Source organism: Bos mutus, chromosome 1 (assembly GCF_027580195.1).
Source record: "Bos mutus isolate GX-2022 chromosome 1, NWIPB_WYAK_1.1, whole genome shotgun sequence".
In the NCBI taxonomy this organism is placed as follows: domain Eukaryota; kingdom Metazoa; phylum Chordata; class Mammalia; order Artiodactyla; family Bovidae; genus Bos; species Bos mutus.
Window position 1 is genome coordinate 83,933,707 of NC_091617.1, and position 11,694 is coordinate 83,945,400.

At 41.3% G+C, this 11,694-nt stretch overlaps 1 non-coding gene across 1 annotated transcript; it reads right to left on the reverse strand.

The window, feature by feature from the left end:
* Positions 1-9,224: 9,224 nt before the first annotated feature.
* Positions 9,225-9,296, reverse strand: TRNAG-ACC (transfer RNA glycine (anticodon ACC)). Its single transcript has one exon. It is a non-coding gene; the product is annotated as a tRNA-Gly (tRNA).
* Positions 9,297-11,694: the final 2,398 nt, after the last annotated feature.

The following is an 11,694-nucleotide window of genomic DNA, read 5'->3' on the forward strand; positions in this document are numbered from 1 at the left end:
AGATAATGCTATTCTAATTGCTCACCAAAAATAATGGCCACATCCTATTTATGATGAGTTCTTTGCAATTCTAAAAGATCTGTTCTAAAATATTAGGCTCATATTACATTTCCCAGCTCAGACCTGATCAGCATTTTTCTTCTTCACTTTTGGAACATTTTCTCTGGGAGTGACAAGAACATACACAGTAAAGAGTACCTCCAGTCCATCTTGTATGCCCAGAAAGTTCACCAGAAGGCATGTCACATGAAAAATCATAGATATAGAATTATGTGGTTTAAAAGAAAGAATAAAAACGAAAACCACTGACTTTGCAACCTACATCTGGCTTCACTACTTACACGCTGTGTGATCCTGGGAAAGTTACTAACTTCTCCATCTTATTTCCTCAATGGTAAAATGTGGGGTAAAATACCCACTTCCCTTGGAATCATGGAACACTTTAAATGAGATAATAAACAGAAAGTATCGGGAATATAGTTGGAAGAGTTGGAACACAAAAACTTTGGCTCTAAATTGGATAAAAAAACCAAAAAATTTATGAGAAAGGATCTTTCCTTCTTTGAAGAAACCTCAAGCTCCCTGCCATGGGTGTTGAAGTCTGAGCTTCAGTGACCATTAACCTCCATAATCTCCTTGTGTCCTGCGAATCACAAGAAATGAAAGGCCTGACAGTGCCGTGATGACCGTCTAGCAGTGGTGCAGAAATGTGATCTGCTCAGGAAGGTCTCCCCTAAAAACAGCATTTTCAAGACTTGTCAAGCCAGAATTCCTGCATCAGTAATGTCCTTGCTATGGGTGAGAGATGCAACTATAGCCCTACAGTCTCAATAATTCTCATTGCACATCTGCACCCTCCATCATTTGTGTGAACCTAGTGTTCAGCACTATACCTGGCACAAAGCAGGTCTTCTCCAAAGGTTTGTTGATAGAAGGAGGAACCAGAGAAATTTATGGATGAGCTCCCGTTCCTGTTCTCTTTTTGTCATTCTCCATGCATAGTTCCCCACCTATCTTTCCTGCTTCATTCAGGCTATCAGTCCTGCCTTTTACTTATCTCTTGGCAACACTCACCTCCTCCAGGAAGCCTCCCTTGATCTGTCATACTCCCAACCCCAGCCACAGAGTCTAGTGCTTGATCTTTCTTCAGAGTTAATATGGCTTTTGGATAATGCTTTTGCCCTGGAGTTGCCCCATATTTTTATCTAGTATTTTTCCATCAACCCCTTCTAGGGCAGGAATTGTCTTTAATGACTTGAAAAATATTGTATTTTTTTAAAATGAGGTTTTGATGTATTTAGGTAGGAGACCATACACTACAGGTGTACTTATACAAAGTGAAATTAGACAATGGTCCTGTCTTCAGAAAGTTTACTTGACAGGGAAGGTAAGACCTAAAACTACAGAGCAGGAAGTGAAGAGTGCAGAAAGACTGACGTGGTGAAGGGATGATGGGAGAGAGGGAAAGTTCCCATCACACCTAGCAGATGTCACCAGCAGAGTGAACTGTCAGAGGAGGCGCCATCTGAGTCCTGGAAATACCCTAGGAAAAGCACTGCTGGCAGAGGAGAAAACCTGTGCAAAGGCATGGGAAAGGGAGGGTGGCGGGTGTTTATATCGCATTTTACAATTCTTAAAGGGCGTCACACTCTGTTTTCATTTGTTTCTGCAGAACAGCCAATGAGGAAGACAAGGCAGAGTTTCCCGGGCTACATTCACAGGAGTACAGAGAGGCTAAGGGACTCACCCAAACTGGCGTTGAACTAGGACACAGCTGTGACTGGAACTGAGGTCTGACTCCAGGTCCACAAGTGAAAACTCCGTCTTCAGAGTGATGGCATCTGTGGAAATGACTCATTCTTGCTAAACTGATGACCAATGGCTTAGGTGCAGTCAAATGATATACCTCTTGTGCCTGGGAGGCAGCAATCTAAGAAGCTCTGTGGGTACCTGGAAGAACTATGAAAGCCCTGGATGCTGGAGTGGATGCGGATCACAGACACATTCTTCTGGGTCAGCTCTGAACAGTGGAGGACTGTGTAAGGTGTGTGACATCATAACAGAGGGGAAGCCTCGAATTATGGTGGAGGTTAGAGTCACTGCACCCTTGCTCTGAGCTGGACACTGTGTCCTGTGTATTACCTGGATTCTTCCACTTGATCCTCACACCAAAACTATGAGGTAGGTTCTCATTCCAAGTTTAGAGGCTGGAGAAATGGAAGCTTAGAAAAGTGAGGAAACCCTTCTCAGGTTCTCAGCTGGTAAGGGGTAGAGTCAGCATTCAGATGCAACAGTAAGTGGCTGTGTCTTTACCAGTGAGCTAGAGGTTCATAATCACTTGTGTGCCACAGACTCCTTTAGACATCTGATAAAGCCCACAGACCCCTTCTGAGAAAAATGCTTTTAAATGGATAAGATGTGTAGGTCTTATGAAGAAAACCAATTATATTAAAATTTTAATTGCTAAAATATTAGACAGCAAATTTTGTATATAGCAATATAAGTGCTTCTTTGTTAATTAGTTAAATAATTAGAGCTGGTAGCGGGTCATGATTTGGAAGTCCTGATGAATGTCAACAAGATTTTGAGATAAAAACAACAACTGTAATGAAAATATCTGTGATTTCTGCTGATGACAAAATCATGGGTGCCAGTAATACTATTGTTTTGTTCACTCAAAATAGGAGAAAATGCTGAATTTCAGTAAAAAGCTAGTGAAAATTAAAAAGCTGTTGTTTCCATTCCAGTTTAAAATTCTCCTGAATTGTCTTCAGTAACCCGAGGCTAGGGACTCCTGGGCCAGGCTAGATAGTGGTTAGGATCTTGATGGGCAGAGTTCTTGCAGCCCAACCCTTCCTGCAGCCCCAGGGCCACCTTGATTGGTGATGGGAGCTTTAAAACACCTCCTAGGGCAAAGCAGATCAATCTCTGTGGGGTAGGAAACTGTGCTGATGGATCTTACAGGGCTGCAATCTGATCAAAGAGCTATAAAAGTAAACACAGGAGAGAGAGAGGGGCAGGGGCTCTCAGTGATGGAAGATGGGTGGTGAAGGGGTGAGGAGAGGAGGGCCAGGGACTCCAGCCAGGTCCTGCACACAGTGAGTACCTAGAAGTCTGAGGAGCAGAGCTCAGGTGAGGCAAGATGAAGAGCAGAGAGAAGGGGGAGGCGAATACCCTCCTTTTCCTCCACTAGAGATAGCACGAAAGAATGGGAATAGGAAGTAAAACCATATTGTCCAAAACAAATTGTCCTCACTTTCCAGCCCTACAGCCTTAGGTAAATCACATTCCATCTCCAAACCCCCGTTGCCTTATCTATGTGGGAGGAACTGAAACACTGAACTCACAGGCCCTCTGGAGGGTTAACAAACTGATTGGCACTTGGCAGAGTGCCTGGCACATGGTTGTTGCTCAATACAATTAGGCTGAACTATATGAGATTGATGTTTCTGAAGGTCAAGAATGGTTGGATATGGTTAGTTTCATACGATTCCAATTACAGTTCCTGGAAAACAAGGGAAGCTGCTGAGAGCATACCCAGCTCCATGTGGTGGGGTTGGATGTACATGGAACTAACGGCATCCAGTCACCTATATTCCCACCACACCTCCTGTGGGAGATGTTTGAGGGGTGTTCCTGAAAACTTTCTTCCCCACCTTCTTCCCATGCCAGAGTAAATTCTATAAAGGGATGCTCTGGCAGTTTTCTCTTTGGCATTCCAGGGACTGATAAATCACAGATCACTCTAAGGCACAGTATGGACTCCTGTGATCTGTCAGCGAAGAAGAGGCAGATGCAGGAGGAGAAAGGATCTTACTACATTCCTTTGACCAATTCTCCTATTCATACTTTTCTCAGCAAATAAAAGCACAGAGTGGGGATTGGAAAACCCTGTGGGCTAGTTCAGTTCAGTTCAGTCACTCAGTCGTGTCCGACTCTTTGTGACCTCGTGAACCGCAGCACGCCAGGCCTCCCTGTCCATCACCGACTCCCAGAGTCCACCCAAACCCATGTCCCTTGAGTCAGTGATGCCATTCAACCATCTCATCCTCTGTCGTCCCCTTCTCCTCCTGCCCTCAATCTTTCCCAGCATCAGGGTCTTTTCCAATGAGTCAATTCTTCCCATGAGGTGGCCAAAGTATTGGAGTTTCAGCTTCAACATCAGTCCTTCCAATGAACACCCAGGACTGATCTCCTTTAGGATGGACTGGTTAGATCTCCTTGCAGTCCAAGGGACTCTCAAGAGTCTTCTCCAACACCACACTTCAAAAGCATCAACTCTTTGGTGCCCAACTTTCTTTATAGTCCAACTCTCACATCCATATATGACTACTGAAAAAACCATAGCCTTGACTAGACGGACCTTTGTTGGCAAAGAAATATCTCTGCTTTTTAATATGCTGTCTAGGTTGGTCATAACTTTCCTTTCAAGGAGTAAGCGTCTTTTAATTTCATGGCTGCAGTCACCATCTGCAATGATTTTGGAGCCCAGAAAAATGAAGTCAGCCACTGTATCCACTGTTTCTCCATCTATTTGCCATGAAGTGATGGGACCAGATGTCATGATCTTTGCTTTCTGAATGTTGAGCTTTAAGCCAACTTTTTCACTCTCCTCTTTCACTTTTAGTTCTTCTTCACTTTCTGCCATAAGGGTGGTGTCAGCTGCATATCTGAGGTTATTAATATTTCTCCTGGCAATCTTGATTCCAGCTTGTGCTTCCTTCAGCCACGTGTTTCTCATGATGTACACTGCATATAAGTTAAATAAACAGGGTGACAATATACAGCCTTGACATACTCCTTTTCCTATTTGGAACCATTCTGTTGTTCCATGTCCATTTCTAACTCTTCCTTCCTGACCTGCATACAGGTTTCTCAAGAGGCAGGTCAGGTGGTCTGGTATTCCCATCTCTTGAAGAATTTTCCACAGTTTATTGTGATCCACACAGTCAAAGGCTTTGGCATAGTCAGTAAAGCAGAAATAGAAGTTTTTCTGGAACTCTCTTGTTTTTTAGATGATCCAGCAAATGTTGGCAATTTGATCTCTTACTCCTCTGCCTTTTCTGAAACCAGCTTGAACATCTGGAAGTTCACGGTTCACATATTGCTTAAGCCTGGCTTGGAGAATTTTGAGCATTACTTTACTAGTGTGTGAGATGAGTGCAACTGTGTGGTAGTTTGAGCATTCTTTGGCATTGCCTTTCTTTGGGATTGTAATGAAAACTGACTTTTTCCAGTCCTGTGGCCACTGCTGAGTTTTCCAAATTTGCTGGCATATTGAGTGCAGCACTTTCACAGAATCATCTTTCAGGATTTGAAATAGCTCAACTGGAATTCCATCACTTCCACTAGCTTTGTTCATAGTGATGCTTCCTAAGGCCCACTTGACTTCACATTCCAGGATGTCTGGCTCTAGGTGAGTGATCACACCATTGTGACTATCTGGGTCGTGAAGATCTTTTTTGTACAGTTCTTCTGTGTTTTCTTGCCACCTCGGCTTCTGTTAGGTCCCTACCATTTCTGTCCTTTACTGAGCCCATCTTTGCATGAAATGTTTCCTTGGTTTCTCTAATTATCTTCAAGAGATCTCTAGTCTTTCCCATTCTGTTATTTTCCTCTATTTCTTTGCATTGATCACTGAGGAAGGCTTTCTTATCTCTCCTTGCTATTCTTTGGAACTCTGGATTCAGATGGATATATCTTTCCCTTTCTCCTTTGCTTTTCACTTCTCTTCTTTTCACAGCTATTTGTAAGGCCTCCTCAGACAGCCATTTTGCTTTTTTGCATTTCTTTTCTTGGGGATGTTCTTGATTCCTGTCTCCTGTACAATGTCACAAACCTCTATCCATAGTTCATCAGGCACTCTCTCTGTCAAATCTAGTCCCTTAAATCTATTTCTCACTTCCACTGTATAGTCATAAGGGATTTAATTTAGGTCGTACCTGAATGGTCTAGTGGTTTTCTCCACTTTATTCAATTTAAGTCTGAATTTGGCAATAAAGAGTTCATGATCTGAACTACAGTCAGCTCCTGGTCTTGTTTTGCTGACTGTATAGAGCTTCTCCATCTTTGGCTGCAAAGAATATAATCAATATGATTTTGGTGTTGACCATCTGGTGGTGTCCATGTGTACAGTCTTGTCTTGTGTTGTTGGAAGAGGGTGTTTGCTATGACCAGTGCATTCTCTTGGCAGAACTCTATTAGTCTTTGCCCTGCTTCATTCTGCACTCCAAGGCCAAATTTGCCTGTTCCTCCAGGTGTTTCTTGACTTCCTACTTTTGCATTCCAGTTCCCTATAATGAAAAGGACATCTTTTTTGGGTGTTAGTTCTAGAAGGTCTTGTAGGTCTTCATAGAACTGTTCAACTTCAGCTTCTTCAGCGTTACTGGTCGGGGCATAGACTTGGATTACTGCGATATTGAATGGTTTGCCTTGGAAATGAACAGAGATCATTCCGTCATTTTTGAGATTGCATCCAAGTAATGTGGGCTAGACCTGGGTTCAAATCCATGTTCTGTACTTAACACTTAATTGCTTGTTTCACTTGGACCCATCACAACCACCCTGAACCTCAATCCCCTCTTCTGTAGGAAGGGGATGTTAGAACAGAGCATCTCCAAGATCTCGTCCATGGGTAACCTTGACCATGGAGACTTTGGTTTGTTCCTCAGCTCTGCACTTGGCAGGCCACAGGGTCATTGTAGGTCTCAGTTTAGGGATCAGCTCAGCATTTTAACAGTAATTCACCCCATGTAGTGCAGTTCTTGGAACCCAAGTTTGAAGATGCAGCTGTAGAACAGGGCAGATGTCTGAAGAGCCTCACAGAGGGGCCTTGTGATAAACAAAGTTAGAGTCCACAGAAGCATCCGAAATGAGGCAGAGGAGTAACTGTTTAGGTTTGTTTGGCACTAAAGTATATTTAAAAGTTTATTTCATATTAAATTATAAAAACCGTATGGAAAAGTGATTATAAGCTCTTTTTTCAGTAATAAAACAGCCCTTGGGGCACAGAAGCACATAGGCTTAATACACCTAAAAATATCTTATTTTTCTACAGCTTGATTGAAACTGATGTAGGTGTGCTTGGCATCTGACTTGGGGAGGTCGTGCCTTTTCTTCTTCTGCTAATAATACTGTTTGGCAGCTTTACACTCTATCTTACCACAGATCTTTGCCAAAACTTGAATTTACTTCCGTCAGATTAACTGTCTCCAAAAACAAACTGGCATTTCTTCTAAGGGCTCCGATTAAAAGGATAAGCTTGAGTGACACTCCCTTAAATGGCTGGATGTTCTCACAGGGCTAGGAAATCAGAACTGGAAAAGCAGCAGGGCTGAATTTAGTCACATGCCTGCTCAGGCATTTGGACAGGGAGAGGGGCTGCCCTTTCCCTCTGCTGTGTTTAGAAACCCTGGGTGAATTATGATTTTGAATACATACCTCTCAAAAAACTGTGAGAAGAAAACCACTGCTTTGTTCTAGGTCCCAACCATCCAGTTCTTTGTTTTAAATATCATTTTTACTAATTTTGCTGGTCAAATTATGTTGGCTCCCCCAAAGCACCAAGGAAATAGGGGCCTTTTCTAGTTGCACAGCTGAATGCATATGGAATTTGAATGAGTCCACTATGTATGGTCCAACGAACTTTCTGTCTTTAACATTCCAGTAGACAGAGAGGAGAATCCAGGGAAGACAGAAAGCAAGAAAAGGGGAAGGAAGCACTGGCTAGTTTTTCCCTCTCTCTTGTTTATAATTTGATCCCTCAAGAATAAGAGTCAGGGTTAAAATAATTTTCCAAGCAGATATTTTTCTTTTTATCTTTTATTATTGTGTGCAATGTATTTATTTATGTTGAGGAAACAATAGGTAAGGGATAGAGAAGAAAGAAATAGGTTACTGATTCTTGTAGGTTACAAATTTGAATGCCTAACACAAGAAAAAATTCAAGTGAGATAACATTTCAAGAATCACATTGAAATGTGGCTCTTAGACACACATTCACTCTCTCTTTCTTACAACTGTCTATCCCCCTATAAGTAAGAGTACCTTGAAAGAACTCTGTGAAAAATCTATGGAAAACTCTTTGTCAGCTGTAAATACTATGTTAAATTTTCTAATCCTATGTTGATATTAACTATCTAAAAATGAAGGACAAAATAGCTATTATTATTAATTTTACCCATAACTTTTATTACTCTGCCTGAGAAGATATAGGATCAATAATTAATATAATCATTAATTAAATAACTTTTAATTAATGCTAAGGGGAAAAAAATTTTGCTTGGATTGTTATATTGAGTTAAATTTTTTTATTGCCCAGATCCAAATTTCTTTGAGTTAGAGCCTTGGCTTATCTAAGTATGGTTATGCCAAAGCATAAACAGACTGTCACTGTGCTTAGCTTAGCGTGGCTATCAGTGAGCTCTGCTAGGGGTGGGAGAAATGTCAGCTTTGCCATTTCTTGTTCATTTGTATTCACATTATTAATATTACCTTCAACACGTGGTTTCATTGTATGAATGTTTTAAAGCCATTAATCCACATTATGCAGGACACTGTAGTTAAAACTAGATAATGTAATTCACAATTCCCTTTAGCCAAGTGCAGGAGAATTGTAATGCCTGACAATGTACTGAAAACAACCTAAGAGTTGAGGCTGTCTGGTCAGCCCCCTGGGCCATGATCCCTCTACCAGGATCCCTCCTGCTCTGTATAAGACTACACTCATCCAACACATGGGACAAGCCAAGGCCTCAGGGTCAGCCCCCACACTGGGCATTGAAGTCAGAATATATAAGTCAGTTGTATATAAATCAATATATTTGCTTATAAAATTATAATACATAACATACACACACACATATAATAATATAATAAAAGTGAACCATTTTTTTTTCTACTTTTACCTGTAAGGATAAGCTTAATCTGATTTTGAGGTCACTTCTTGAGGTAATTTACACAAAGATAAAATACATATTGTTATCTTCATTTTACTGATAAGGAAAATTAAGTTGCTGCGGGTCACAGTTAGCAATTTTCCCTTTTTTTGGTAGCCTGTGTTTTTCCATAGTCTTATGAATGTGAAAGTGAAGTTGCTCAGTCATGTCTGACTCTTTGCGACCCCATGGACTGTAGCCTACCAGGCTCCTCTGTCCATGGGATTTCCCAGTGATTTTCCAGGCAAGAGTACTGGAGTGGTTTGCCATTTCCTTCTCCAGCAGATCTTCCCAACCCAGGGATCGAACCCAGGTCTCCTGCATGGTAGGCAGATGCTTTACCATCTGAGCCACCAGGGAAGAGCCATGATTTTCCATAACTACTGGCAGAAAAAGAAAATAAAAACATCAAGTAGTTTCAGATCAGATCAGATCAGTCGCTCAGTCGTGTCCGACTCTTTGCAACCCCATGAATCGCAGCACGCCAGGCCTCGCTGTCCATCACCAACTCCTGGAGTTCACTCAGACTCACGTCCATCGAGTCAGTGATGCCATCCAGCCATCTCATCCTCTGTAGTCCCCTTCTCCTCCTGCCCCCAATCCCTCCCAGCATCAGAGTCTTTTCCAGTGAGTCAACTCTTCACATGAGGTGGCCAAAGTACTGGAGTTTCAGCTTTAGCATCATTCCTTCCAAAGAAATCCCAGGGCTGATCTCTTTCAGAATGGACTGGTTGGATCTCCTTGCAGTCCAAGGGATTCTCAAGAGTCTTCTCCAACACCACACTTCAAAAGCATCAATTCTTCAGTGCTCAGCCTTCTTCACAGTCCAACTCTCACATCCATACATGACCACAGGAAAAACCACAGCCTTGACTAGACGGACCTTTGTTGGCAAAGTAATGTCTCTGCTTTTGAATATGCTATCTAGGTTGCTCATAACTTTCCTTCCAAGGAGTAAGCGTCTTTTAATTTCATGGCTGCAGTCACCATCTGTAGTGATTTTGGAGCCCAGAAAAATAAAGTCTGACACTGTTTCCACTGTTTCCCCATCTATTTCCCATGATGTGGTGGGACCAGATGCCATGATCTTCTTTTTCTGAATGTTGAGCTTTAAGCCAACTTTCTCACTCTCCACTTTCACTTTCATCAAGAGGCTTTTGAGTCAACACTGTTTTTGTTTCTCTAGGATTTGTTTTAGGGAGGAAACATTTTCATTGATAGGATATGGGGAAAAGAAACTTGCAAACCAATTACTAATAATGATCAGTAAAACTGAGTGGGATCTAACCTAGAATTAGCTCAATTGTACCCTGATATTAATAATCAATGTTGCATCATTTCTATTATCTGGTTATTCTAACGATCCCTCCATTTTTCTCCTTCTCATCCACCAGTTTTGTCTCCAGATCATCCTTTGCACCAGCACATCTACCAACTAGGGATAAGCTTCTTTTTTGGCACAGACTCAGAATTTTCATGTTTACATGTAAAATAACTCCAGTAAAATGGAAGGATGATTTTAAATGTTGCTTGGAAGTATAACTCAAGCTCACCTCATTCATTTTATGTGATACTGTTAATATTATAGAAATAATATGTACTTGTTTTATATAAAATTTGGAGAATATAGAAAAAATGAGAAGAAAAATTACTCATAACCCAATATAATCAAAGTTAACATTTTGGTATATTATCTTCTAATATTATTCATATTTTTCTTTGCATAGTTGTGATCATATTGCATACGTAACTCTTTTTTTGCCTTAAATAAATATGATAAACATCATTCATGTTTACTAATTCTTATTAGAAATATTTCCTAAGTATAAGTTCCTGTGGAAGCATACTTTTATATGCACAAAAATCCTTGAGGTAAGAGAATAAATATTATGTAGGTAAGTGCGAAATAGATGGGGAAACAGTGGAAACAGTGTCAGACTTTATTTTGGGGGGCTCTAAAATCACTGCAGATGGTGACTGCAGCCATGAAATTAAAAGACGCTTACTCCTTGGAAGGAAAGTTATGACCAACCTAGATAACATATTCAAAAGCAGAGACATTACTTTGCCAACAAAGGTCCGTCTAGTCAAGGCTATGGTTTTTCCTGTGGTCATGTATGGATGTGAGAGTTGGACTGTGAAGAAAGCTGAGCACTGAAGAATTGATGCTTTTGAAGTGTGGTGTTGGAGAATTCTCTTGAGAGTCCCTTGGACTGCAAGGAGATCCAACCAGCCCATTCTGAAGATCAGTCCTGGGTGTTCTTTGGAAAGACTGATGTTGAAGCTGAAACTCCAATACTTTGGCCACCTCATGCGAAGAGTTGACTCATTGGAAAAGACTCTGATGCTGGGAGGGATTGGGGGTAGGAGGAGAAGGGGACGACAGAGGATGAGATGGCTGGATGGCATCACTGACTCGATGGACGTGAGTCTGAGTGAACTCCGGGAGTTGGTGATGGACAGGGAGGCCTGGCGTGCTGCGATTCATGGGGTCACAAAGAGTCGGACACGACTGAGTGACTGAACTGAACTGAACTGCAGATTTCAACTCCAATGGGATATATGAATAGATGGAATAGTTAATTAATTACATTTTCCTTCCTTTTGGTGACTAATTCATGTGAATTTTACTAAGTGGATGAAAGATATTTTGTATTTTTCTAACACTTGTCTTCACACAGGAAAGAGAAAGTAACCCGAGAATACAGTAACTGGCAGAGGGAAACCATTTTTTTTTTAAATTTTTAAAAAATTACAA